A 10,040-nucleotide genomic window follows, 5' to 3' on the forward strand; every position below is an offset into this window, starting at 1 on the left:
GTCTGTAGTCTCCGTGGCAGTGACCCGTTCCCGTGGCTCAGGCTCGTCAAACCAGTGGCAGTCTTTCTTAGGTTTTGAGGTTAATTGTCCGACTGCGCCACCCGTGGATTGCGGTCAGGGAGTACCACCGCTGCGAGGCAGACCGCTGGGGCTGGTGTTGTGTGCGCAGCATAGAATGGAATAACTCCCCTCGGGAGGAGTATAGCCTCAGGGCAGTGAGTGTGGATGATGGGGGTGATGGTGCACGAGCGCAGCAGGAACGACTCAGAGTCTTTGCAGTGCAGTTCAGGGTCTTTACTGATGATTATAAGGTAGACCCTCCCGGGAGTACAGGCTAGCATAAGAGGCCTGGTCAGTCTGTGAGCAAGCAGGAGTTCCCCTGGCCAGGTGGAGTTGTAGGCCTCCCCGTCTGTCTGCACTCTTCCTGGCTACCTTGCTGTAAGCGGGTAGAAGTAGCCCACGTCCCTGAGTGTACCGTGTAGTGCTCACCCGTATGGCTGGTGACTTGGGGCCTTCTGTTAGCCTCCGCTCCACGACGGCGGTGCTGGTCCCTTGCTTGTGACTGAGCCTCCGGGCTTCTATGGCCAGAGGACCTGAAATCCCCTGCCGGCTGGTTTCTGCTGCTGGATATATAAGTCCTCACAGCTTCGGACTCCAGTGTCCGGTTCCTATTGTCTTCTGCCAGGGCGAGCTCTGCTCAGCTTCCAGCCCCTGGTCTTTAGCTCCTAGCTTCTACAGAGCTCCTTGCTGTTACTTTCCCTTGCTCTCACTCTGACTCTGACTGTTCTCTGACTCACTCAACCCCGCCCCAGATTCAGTTTATAAGGGCAGAATTCTCCCCTCCCAGGACTGGGGCAGGAGGATGTTGCATGTTTAAGGGATCCTGACCAGGAAACCTCCCACTTTCTCTCCGACGTAATATCTCTATTACTGTGGTGACCAGACTGCTGGGGTGCCATACATGGCTCTTGTAAGGGGCATTTCAGTTCCTCATAATTTTTGGAAAGCCTTCCATTCACTGCTTAGGCCAACAGTGCACGGTAGACCCAGTTGCTATAAATCGAAAAAAGGTTTAGTTAACGCCCTCTGACCTCCATGTCATTTCCAAGGGGCATTGGAGTGGCTCGAAATTTTTGGTAGGCATTGCACTCACTGTATACCCTATAACTGTGTAGCCGAACCGCTCCTTTTGTTACAGAAACATATCCTACAAGACATATCTGGTTGACTGGCCTGATATTGATGTGAATGGTCCCTGTTCCTCCTGCTCTTTCTCCTTTACCACCACCTCATCCATCATTTATCACCTGAAGCTTTGTTTTGACGGGAGTCATAGAACTGGGATAGTAGCAGGAAAACATCCAGCAATCCTCGGAGGAGGTAGGATATGCGCCAAAACGCGGACCACCTCAGGCCTAGCCGCTACTATATACATTCGCTTGCATTCCAAGAAAACAAAGCAGATGCTAACTTCTATCATCATCATCATGCTCCTCACCTAGGCACTCTCAACTCCCCAGATGGAGAAGCCAGGGCCCACCGGAGGAGTCTGGTTCTCTGGTGGGCTCGTCCAATGCTGCCCTAAAGCAGGCCAGGCTAAGAAAAGTGTGGGGGAAGGTGACAGGAGAAATCAGGGCGGCTGGGGACCGAGTATGGACACCTGGCCGCCACCTGGCGGCTGGGGACCGAGCGTGGACACCCGGCCGCCGGGCGGCTGGGGACAGAGTATGGATACCTCGCTGCCGAAGCGGCCATGAGGTAGTGGCCAGCTTCGGCCTCCTCCAAAGTAAAAGGCCCCATTTCAAGTGAAAGCTAGCAGTATGGTATTGCAGCCTGCGGGTGGGTGGATGGTTGGCTGCATATTTTCGCTTGCATTGCACGGAATGGGGGAGGTACAATTGAACACTGCCCTGGGACAAGGACTTGCACGGGGATAGTTGCAAGTCTGCATCTTCTGATCCGGCAAGGATCACTTCTGATGGGCACACTTTTAGACAGTGACCTGGGGGTCAGAGATGCTTCCAGGGGTCTTCCCCATGCTGATCCCTTGTCTTTTCAGCACTGTATGCATGTGTCACACAGCACATGGCCAGATAAGGTTGTAAAATGTTAAAATGACATTTCCCGGTGAACGCATTTGTCACGGTTGAAAGCAATACAAAAGTGCAAAAACGCATGAAAAATGCTACTTGTGAACATAGCCCAAGGTGTGGAGGAGTATTTTTGTTTTTGATTATTTATTTTACCTTATACACAAGTTTTTACCCTGGAAAGGAAATTCCTTAACATATTTCACAGGAAATCCGTTTCAGTTTCGTTTATGAACGTTTTATTGTGAGCCCGCAAAAGTGGCTTAATACCTCTGACCACGTTGTTGACAGCAGTGACCTGGGGGTCAGAAATGCTTCCAGGGGCGATCCCCATGCTGCCCCCATGTCTTTTGAGCACTGTCACTATCGTTTTGGGCACTTTTTAGGCTTTCTACAGACTGCCGGGGGTGCTGCCACAAAAATGCTCGGGTCTCCCATAGACTAACATTGGGCTCGTTGCTCGGGTCGAGCACCCGAGTATCACGGTAAGCTTGGCCCGAGCTTCGAGCATCCCGAGCATTTTAGTGATCGCTCAACACTATCAGTCGTCATCTAGGTGAGGACCCGGAAGTCTTGCCAGTTAACAGTCTGGCACCCATGGCTGACTTTATGTTACGCTGCCTTAACCGTGACCCTCGCATTGTCAAAATGTTGGGTGACAGTCATTACTGGTTGATGACACTTTTAGACCCCCTCTACAAGGAGAACTTTCACTCTCTTATTCCTGAGTTGGAGAGGTCTACAAAAATGGGGCAGTCCCAGAAGGCCCTTGCTGCAGAACTATTAAAAAAATTCCCATCTGAACACGCTAGCGGCAGAGGTCACAGTTCGCTGCCCAACTAAGGCATACAGGCGAGAGAGACGCAACTCCAATCCAGCAGAGGCAGGGGAACACTGTCTATGTTCTAGGACAGTTTTCTGAGACCTGCCCAACTTACAGGCCCTGAGGCGCAGGGTACTCTCACAAGGAGTGGAAAGTTTCAAAAGATGGTGAGGGAGTACCAGCGTCCTCCGTGATTCCTCTGTGCCTTTTAATTATTGGGTATCCAAGCTGGACACTTGGAATGAACTCGATCTGTATGCCTTGGAGGTCCTGGCCTGCCCTGCCGCTAGCGTGTTATCGGAGCGTGTTTTTAGTGCCGCTGGGGGAATTATAACTGATAAGCGCACTCGCCTGTCAACTGACAATGCTGACAAGCTGACCCTTATCAAAATGAACAAGGGCTGGATTGGGCCAGACTTCTCATCACCACCAAATGACAGCAGAGTAACATAAAGTCAAATCCACTGTGTTATTTCGGGAGGTGTATTCCCATGCATCGCTTCACACCCACACATGAGTATACGCTTCCTCATTTCGGCTGATTTTTGCTCTTCTCCTTATCCTCAGCTTCCACGACCACTATACCACCAGGGTGACCGTGGTCCATGTTGCCAGCATTGCAAGTTCCTCTGTCCTAATTTTTGGCAGCTTTTGCTTGGAAGGCATAGGCAAAGACTATCGGAGACCCACTCCCCAATAATGGGAATAATGTTTTTAATATGCTGTACTGCATGGCTCTTGTAAGGGACATTGCAAGTTCCCCCTTCCTAATTTTTGGCAGCTTTTGCTTGGAAGGCATAGGCAAAGACTATGGGAGACCCACTCCCCAATAATGGGAATAATGTTTTTAATATGCTGTACTGCATGGCTCTTGTAAGGGGCATTAAAATCGTCTTGTTAAGCTACTGTGACCTCCACGTCTCTTCCAAGGGTCGTTAATATTGTCTTTTTATTCCACTGCGACCTCCACCACTCTTCCAAGGGGCATTAAAAGCATCTTGTTAAGCTACTGTGACCTCCACGTCTCTTCCACAGGGCATTGATATTGTCTTTTTATTCCACTTTAACCTCCACCACTCTTCCAAGGGGCATTGATATTGTCTTTTTATTCCACTGCGACCTCCACCACTCTTCCAAGGGGCATTAAAACCGTCTTGTTAAGCTACTGTGACCTCCACGTCTCTTCCACGGGGCATTGATATTCTCTTTTTATTCCACTGTAACCTCCACCACTCTTCCATGGGGCATTAAAACTGTCTTGTTAAACCACTCTGAACTCCACGTCTCTTCCAAGGGGCATTAAAACCATCTTGTTAAGCTACTGTGACCTCCACATTTCTTCCAAGGGGCATTAAAACTGTCTTGTTAAACCACTCTGAACTCCACGTCTATTCTAAGGGGCATTAAAACCGTCTTGTTAAACCACTCTGTACTCCACAGCTCTTCCAAGGGGCATTGACATGTTGTTTTTAATTACCTCTAACCTCCACGACTCTTGCAACGGGCATTGCATTTCCTTCTAATTTTTGTCAGCTTTTGCTTTTCAATGCATAGGCGAACACTAAGGGAGACCCACTCCCCAATAATGGGTAGAAGGTTTTTAATACGCTGTCATCCACGTCTGTTTCAAGGGGAATTGCAGTGCCTAATAATTTTTGGAAAGCCTTCCATTCCCTGCTTAGGCCAACAGTGTACAGGAGACCCAGTTGCTATAAATGGAAAAAACGGTTTAGTTAAGGCCCTCTGACCTCCATGTCACTTCCAAGTGACATGGAGTGCCTCGAAATTTTTGGTAGGCATTGCATTCACTGTATGCCTTATAACTGTGTAGCTGAACTGCTCCTTTTGGTACAGAAACATATCCTACAAGACATGTGTGGTTGGCTGGCCTGATATTGATGTGAATGGTCCCTGTTCCTCCTGCTCTTTCTCCTTTGCCACCACCTCATCCATCATTCATCACCTGAAGCTTTGTTTTAACGGGAGTCATAGAACTGGGATAGTAGCAGGAAAACATCCAGCAATCCTCGAAGGAGGTAGAATATGCGCCAAAACGCTGACCACCTCAGGCCTAGCTGCTACTACATACATGAGCTTGCATTCCAAGGAACAGAAAGCTAAGGAAGTGGATGGCCTCATGATCATGAATAATTTACTCGTTGTGTAGGAGGGCGACCACTGCTGCTGTCTACCTTCTGAACTTTGTGTTGAAGCCTGATTGACCCAGGACCAGCAATCCTCTATGTCTGGAGGACGTGTTGCATCCCAGTGTCCAACTGTGTCCCGGCTTCCACAATATTAACCCAGTATGAAGGCGTCAGTGAGATGGACTATTCCTGGCCACATTCACTTGTCCATGTGTTTGTGGTTAGGCTGTCCTTCCCACTAAATGCACTGGGGAGGGCACAGGTAATGTTTTGGTATGCGCGCTTGTGTATAAGGCGCACCGGGACAAATAGGGGCGGCTGGGGACCTTTTATGGACACCCGGCCACCCCCACGCGGCTGGAGACTGTGTATGGACACCCGGCCGCCCCCTGGTGGCTGGGGACCAAGCGTGGACACCCGGCCGCCAGATTCCACCTCCACATGCCTAAAAGGCCCAATTTCAAGTGCAAGCAAGCTAGCAGTATGGTATTGCAGCCTGGGGGTGGGTGGGTGGCAGGCTGCATAATTGCGCTTGTATTGCAAGTTATGGGGGAGGTACAATTGAACACTGCCCTGGGACAAGGACTTGCACGGGGATAGTTGCAATTCTGCATCTTCTGATGCGGCAAGGATCACTTCTGATGGACACACTTTTAGGCAGTGACCTGCGTGTCAGAGATGCTTCCAGGGGTCTTCCCCATGCTGTTCCCATGTCTTTTTAGCACTGTATGCATGTGTCACACAGCACATGGCCAGATAAGGTTGTAAAATGTTAAAATGACATTTCCCGGTGAATGCATTTGTCACGGTTGAAAGCAATACAAACGTGCAAAAACGCATAAAAAATGCTACTTGGGAACATAGCCCAAGGTGTGGAGGAGTATTTTTCTTTTTGGTTATTTATTTTACCTTATACACAAGTCTTTACCCTGGAAAGGATGTTCCTTAACCCCTTTCCGACCTGGTCAGTAATAGTACGCACCAGGTCGGGAAGGCCGGTTCAGCGGGGGCTCCGGCGGTGAGCCCGCACTGAAGCGAGCACATGTCAGCTGATTATTGCAATCGCAATCCACCCTCGGCTGTTAACATGTTAAATCTCTGACAGTGACATTTAACTCGCGCTCCCGGGAGTCCTAAGCCCCGCCCATCAGTGACCCCGTCACGTGATCGCGGGTCACCAATGGGTGAGCATGACAACTCAGGGTCTGCAGCAGAAGCCTGTGGTTGTCATGTCTCAATTGCTATGAGCGCCACCTAGTGGTCAGCGCTCATAGCAAGTGAGCATTTCTCCTGCATACAAGCGATCTGCTCATCGCTTGTATGCAGTAGAAGCAATCAGACAACTGCTGCTTCTAGTCTCCTCTGGAGACTATAGAAGCAAGCAGAAAGTGTAAAAAAAAGTTTTTAAAAAAATAAAAAAAATAAAAAATATATAAAAGTTTAAGTCACCCCCCTTTCGCCCCATTCAAAATAAAATATATAGATATATAAAAAAACCACATACACATATTTGGTATCGCCGCATTCAGAATCGCCCGATCTATCAATATAAAAGAAGAATTAATACAATCAGTAAACGGCGTAACGAGGAAAAAAATGTAAACGCCAGAATTAAGTTTTTTTGGTCGCTACAACTTTGCAATAAAATGCAATAACGGGCGATCAAAACATTGAATCTACCCCAAAATGGTATCAATAAAAACGTCAGCCTGGCACGCAAAAAATAAGCCCTCACCTGGCCCCAGATCCCGAAAAATGGAGAAGCTAAGGGTCTCGGAAAATGGTGTCATTTTTTTTTGTTTTTTTAGCAAGCTTTGGATTTTTTTTTCACCACTTAAATAAAGAAGAACCTATACATGTTTGGTGTCTATGAACTCGTAACGACCTGGAAAATAATGATGGCAGGTCAGTTTTAGCAATCTGTGAACGTGGTAAAAAAAGGACCCAAAAAACAACTGTGGAATTGCATTTTTTTTGCAGTTTCACTGCACTTGGAATTTTTTTTCCCATTTTCAAGCACACGATATGGTAAAACCAGTGATGGTGTTTAAAAGTACAACTCGTCCCGCAAAAAATAAGCCCTCACATGGCCATATTGAACGAAAATTTAAAAAGTTCTGGCTCTGGGAAGAACGGGAGCAAAAAAGGAAAACACAAAAACAGAAAGACCCATGGTCGTTAAGGGGTTAACATATTTCACAGGAAAGCATTTTCACTTTCGTTTTTGAACGTTTTATTGTGAGCCCGTAAAAGTGGCTTAATACCTCTGACCACGTTGTTGACAGCAGTGACCTGGGGGTCAGAAATGCTTCCAGGGGCGATCCCCATGCTGTCCCCATGTCATTTGAGCACTGTCACTATCGTTTTGGGCACTTTTTAGGCTTTCTACAGACTGCCGGGGGAGCCGCCGCAAAAATGTTCGGGTCTCCCATAGACTAACATTGGGCTCGTTGCTCGGGTCGAGCACCCGAGTATCACAGTGAGCTCGGCCCGAGCTTCGAGCACCCGAGCATTTTAGTGCTCGCTCAACACTACTGAAGACCCATATGCCTGTCATTATGATCCTCCTGTGAAAGCCAGATTGTGGCTGGCATTCATAGGAGATTGTGATTTTCTCTATACGTAGAATGCTGATGTACTGCTATGTATAGCACAAGCGATCAGATGATCTCAGCTTCAAGTTCCCTACGGGGACTTAGAAATACATTAAAAAGTGAAAAAAAAAGTTTTTAAAAATATGAAAAAAATACAAAAGTTTAAATGATCCCCCTTTTGCCTCATTAAAAATAAAACAATTAGCACAAAATAAAAAATACACGTTTGGTATCGTTGCCTTCATAAAAGTCCAATTTATCAAAATATAAAGTAAATTAATGCAATTGGTAAATGGCATAATGAGAAAAAGAATCAAAATGTCAAAATTACGGGGTAATGAAATAAAATCAAAACACCAAAATTACGTTTTTTTGCAATAAGAGGTTATCAAAACATTGTATCTACCCCAAAATGGTATCAGTAAAAATATCAGCTCACTGTGCAAAAAAATAAGCCCTCACATAGCCCCATATCCTGAAAAATTAAAATGTTATGGTTCTCAGAAAATGGCTGCGAAAGCAAAATTTGTTGTTTTTTTTCACAAATTTCAATTTTTTTTCACTACTTGAATAAAAAAAACTATACATGTTTGTTATCTGCGCACTCATACTGACCTGGAGAATCATCAGGTTTACCAAATCGTGAACATGGTAAATAAAAAACTCAAAAAACTATTGAGGAATTGCACTTTTTTATGGAATTTTAATGCACTTCCAATTCCAATGTTCTAATACACTATATGGTAAAATATACAGTGTCATTCAAAACTACAAATCATCCCACAAAAAACAAGTCTCAAAAGACTTTATTGATGGAAAAATAAAAAAGTTATGGCCCTTGGAAGAAGGTGAAGAAAAAACGAAAACGAAAAAACTGAAAATAGTCATGTCATTAAGAGGTTATAGATGATTCTCAAAGGATCAATCAGTTAATTTTTATACAGAAAGGAATGATATAGAATAAATAAAAAATGACTATGGAAAACTAACAAACCGTACAGTTATCAACTCAAGCACAAAAAAAGAAACATAAAATCATCAAGGTAATATATAGCAAGCAGAAGAGGAAGTATACATAATAAAAGTGTATTTTGCATTTTGCCATGATTGTATATTTATGATGGCTGACGTATTGTATTCTGAAAGGTAATTGGCTACGTTGGATGTTTGTCAGCTGTTTTTCATCTATAAATTTCTCTGCATGGCTTTTTCATGCCATTGGAAACATTCATTCCTCGTCTTACCAATGTGCATTATGGATTATGAATCAAACCTGAAAAATAGTTTCCGCTATTTGGCCAACTTAGTCTTGCATTTTGACTGTTCGTGTGGATCATCAGCTGCATTGCGGTCAGTCTCTTACTTATGTGAATAGGTAGCTTTGCAGCTTATGAATAGAAAGTTAAGTTTTAGCTCCTAAAATAGCACTGAAAATGGGCTGAGAAATTGTCTAATTTCTCTTTTGTAATCCCCCTATTTTAGACTAATTTCTATACTAACATGCTGAGGATTCCTCATGTAGATTTTACTTTATTGGTATATTTTAGTCCAGAATATGTCATAAAAAATACAAAACATGCAGAAGTCGTGAAGTTAAAGAGTTTTTTCTATATGGAGCTGGTCCTTTCACAAACTCTGCCTAAATAAATTGTGCAGAGGAATATACAAAGCTTTGTAACATATATCAGAGAAATCTTCCTTCTCCACTTACAAGACACTTTTTCTTCTCACCACCTCCTCCTGAGCTCATCATCTAGTCTGAAAAAAACCAGCTTAAGTGTATTTTGTTTAGACAAGATGGATTGCAAACTCACTTTTGTGTCATTTGACACAACCCAGTATACTCTATGAAGAGAGGAAGGGGAATGGAGTGAGGAGCATGGTGAGGAAACAGGCTGAGGGAGACACAAAAAAATTGTGTTGAGCTTTCAAAAAAGTCCTTTACCTCACATCAGAACTTGATTCACATTCAGACAGCTCAAGACTGCTGTATACTGTCCTCCATGCTGATTCTGCTTCTAAGTCTGTGCTACATGACAGTTACTCTTTAACATTTTCATTTAAACAGGTTGTATCATAAAGATAATTCCTTTTTCCAAGCAAGCAGGTTTGGAAAACAGCTGATCACTGTTTGTTCAACTTCACGTTGTGGTCTATGGGTCCATATATCTGTAAACCACTTTGTGCAAGGGCAGATAGACTCCCTTTTGAGACTTAAAACCATTTTTTGTGCGCGCCTCCTTTTTAGTGCTCTTCAGAGCTGTTTTTTGAGCAGTTGGTTATGGTATTAAGCCCAGAAACCTACCAATCAATAACACGTAAGAGACATAATAAATTGAAAAAATATGTTAATTAAATGTAACCTCTAAAAATTAGTTGGATTTTG

This window comes from Phyllobates terribilis, unplaced genomic scaffold (genome assembly GCF_046119375.1).
Source record: "Phyllobates terribilis strain yellow unplaced genomic scaffold, ASM4611937v1 Scaffold_1__5_contigs__length_1240528914, whole genome shotgun sequence".
Classification (NCBI taxonomy): Eukaryota; Metazoa; Chordata; class Amphibia; order Anura; family Dendrobatidae; genus Phyllobates; species Phyllobates terribilis.